The following is a 3716-nucleotide window of genomic DNA, read 5'->3' on the forward strand; positions in this document are numbered from 1 at the left end:
CATTGCTAAGGTCTTAACGGACGTCCACGAAAAATTTTGACAAAATTATGTCGGAATTCCAGATCACCAAAAAGTCCAAGTATTATAGCACATGAAAATCGGCAAAATTGGGAGTTTTCCTGCTCTGGGGAACATTTGACCTTTATAATGGGACGTTTTGGCCGTGAGGGCTAACTGGCTCCATAGCAAAGGTCTTAACGGACGTCCACGAAATAGTTTGGCAAAAATTATGTCAATTCCAAATCACCAAAAAGTCTGTGGACTATAGCACACGAAAATTGGCAAAATGGGGGGTTTACTTGCTCTGGGGCACATTTGACCTTCAAAATGGGACGTGTTGGCCGTGAGGGCTAACTGGCTCCATAGCAAAGGTCTTAACGGATGTCCACGAAAACTTTTTGAAAAAAATATAGGCAGAATTCTAGATCACCAAAAAGTCTGTGGACTGTAGCACACGAAATTCGGCAAAATGGGGGCTTTACCTGCTCTAGGGCACATTTGACCTTCAAAATGGGACATTTTGGCCGTGAGGGCTAACTGGCTCAATGGCTAAGGTCTTAACGGTCATCCATGAAAAAAAATTTTGGCAAAAATTATGTCAGACTTCCAGATCACCAGAAAGTTCGTGGACTATGCACACAAAAATCGGCAAAATGGGGGGTTTACCTGCTCTGGGCACATTTGACCTTCAAAATGAGACGTTTTGGTCGTGAGGGCTAACTGGCTCAATAGCTAAGGTCTTAACGGACGTCCATGAAAACCCTTTATAAAAATGAGTTCGGAATTCTAGATCACCAAAAAGTCTGTGGTTTATAGCACATGAAAATTGACAAAATGGGGGGTTTACCTTCTCCTGGGATTGTTTGACCCTATAAAAGGGCCTTTTTGGCTGTGGAGACCAACTGGCTCCATATCTAGGCTCTAAACGGAGGTCCATGAAATTTTTTTGCAAAAATGATGACGGAATTTTGAGTCACCATAAAATCCCGTGGACTATAGCAAACAAAAATCGGAAAAAATGGGGGTTTACCTGCTCTGGGCAGGCTCGTTTGACCTTGTAAATGGGCCGTTTTGGTCGTGTTGACCATCTGGCTCCCTAGCTAAGGTCATAATGGAGGTCTATGTAATTTTTTGGCAAAAATGACGTCGGAATTCTGGGTCACCATAAAATCCTGTGGACTATAGCACACGAAAATCGGCAAAATAGGGGTTTACCTGCTCCGTGGCTCGTTTGCCCTTGTAGATAGTTCGGTTTAGCAGTGTTTTCCAACTGGTTCCATAGCTAATATCTTAAAGGAAGTCCATGTATTATGCAAAAATAACGTCGGAATTTCGGATCACCATAAAATCCTGTGGACTATAGCACACGAAAATCGGCAAAATAGGGGGTTTACCTGCTCCGGGGTTTGTTTGACTTTGTAAATGGGCCTTTTTGGTTGTGGTGTCCAACTGGCTCCATAGCTAAGGTGTAAAAGGAGGTCCATGTAAATATTTAGCAAATATGACATCGAAATTCCGGGTCACCATAAAATCTCGTGGACTAGTACACGAAAATCGATAAAATGGTGGGTTTACCTGATCCGGGGATTCGTTTGACCTTGTAAATGGGCCGTTTTGGTCGTGTTGACCATCTGGCTCCCTAGCTAAGGTCATAATGGAGGTCTATGTAACTGACTCCATAACTAAGGTCTTAACGGAGGTCCATGTAAATTTTTGGAAAAATGACGTCGGAATTCTGGGTCACCATAAAATCCTGTGGGCTATAGCACACGAAAATTAGCAAAATGGGGGGTTTACCTTCTCCAAGGTTCGTTTGACCTTGTAACTGGGCCGTTTTGGACGTGGTGACCAACTTGATCCATAGTTAATATCTTAACGGAGATCTATTTAAATTTTTGGCTGAAATGACGTTGGAATTCTGGGTCACCATAAAATCTCGTGGACTATAGCACACGAAAATCGGCTAAATGGGGAGTTTACCTGCTCTGGGACTCGTTTGACCTTGTAAATGGGTCATTTTGGCCGTGTTGACTAACTGACTCCATAACTAAGGTCTTAACGGAGGTCCATGTAAATTTTTGGCAAAAATGACATCCGAATTCTGGGTTGCCATAAAATCCCGTGAACTATAGCACACGAAAACTGGCAAAATGGGGGGTTTACCTGCTCCGAGGCTCGTTTGACCTTGTAAATGGGCCGTTTTGGTTGTGGTGATGAACTGGCTCCATAACTAAGGTATTAACGGAGGTCCATGTAAATATTTTGGTAAAAATGACGTCTGAATTTTGGGTCACCATAAAATCCTGTGGACTATAGCACACTTAAATCGGCAAAATGGGTGGTTTACCTGCTCCGGGGTCATTTGATCTTGTAAATGGGCCGTTTTGGCAAGGGTGAGCAACTGGCTCCTTAGCTATGGTTTTAACGGAGGTCCATGTAAATTTTGGGCAAAAATTACGTGGGAATTCTAGCTCACCATAAAATCCCATGAACTAACACACGAAAATCGGCAAAATTGGGGGTTTACTTGCTCCGGGGCTCGTTTGACCTTGTAAATGGGCCGTTTTGGTTGTGGTGACCAACTAGCTCCATAGCTAAGGTCTAAATAGAGGTACATGTATCTTTGTAGCAAAAATGACGTCAAAATTCTGGATCACCATAACATCCCGTGGATTATAGCACACTAAAATCGGCAAAATGGGGGGTTTACCTACTCCAGGGGTCGTTTGACCTTGTAAATGGGCAGTTTTGGCCATGGTGACCATCTAGCTCCATATCTACGGTCTTAACGGAGGTCCATGTAAATTATTGGTAAAAATGTCATCGGAATTCCGGGTCACCATAAAATCCCGTGGACTATAGCACACGAAAATTGGCAAAATGGGGGGTTTACTTGCTCCGGGGATCGTTTAACCTTGTAAATGGGTCGTTTTGGCCATTGTGACAAACTGGATCCATAGATAAAGTCTAAACGGAGGTCCACTTAATTGTTTTTGCAAAAATGACATCGAAATTTCGGGTCACCATAAAATTACGTGGACTATAGCACATGAAAAATCAACAAAATATTGGGTTTACCTGCTCCGGGGTTTATTTGACCTTGTAAATGGGCCGTTTTGGCCGTGGTGACCAACTGGTCCATAACTAGGGTCTTAACGGAGGTCCATGAAATTTTTTGGCATAAATGACGTCAAAATTCTGGGTCACCATAAAATCTCATGGCCTATAGCACACGAAAATGGGCAAAGTGCGTGGTTCGCTTGCTTCGGGGATCGTTTTACCTTGTAAATTAGCCGTTTTGGCCGTGGAGAACATCTGGTTCTATAGCTAGGGTATTAACAGAGGTCCACAAAAATTTTTGGCAAAAATATCGTCGCAATTCTGGGTCACCATAAAATATCATGGACTATAGCACAGGAAAATCGGTAAAATGGGGGGTTTACTTGCTCCAGGGCTCGTTTGAACATGTAAATAGGTTGTTTTAACCGTGACGACCAACTGGTTCCATAGTTAAGGTCTTAACGGAGGTCCATATAAATTTTTGGCAAAACTAACATCAGAATTTCGGGTCACCATAAAATTCTGTGGATCATAGCACACTAAAATTGGCAAAATGGGGGGTTTACCTGATCCGGGTCTCGTTTAACTTTGTAAATGGGCTGTTTTCGCCATAGTGACCAACTGGCTCCATACCTAAGGTCTTAACGGAGGTCCAT

This window comes from Solanum tuberosum, unplaced genomic scaffold (assembly GCF_000226075.1).
Source record: "Solanum tuberosum cultivar DM 1-3 516 R44 unplaced genomic scaffold, SolTub_3.0 scf00047, whole genome shotgun sequence".
Taxonomy (NCBI): Eukaryota; Viridiplantae; Streptophyta; class Magnoliopsida; order Solanales; family Solanaceae; genus Solanum; species Solanum tuberosum.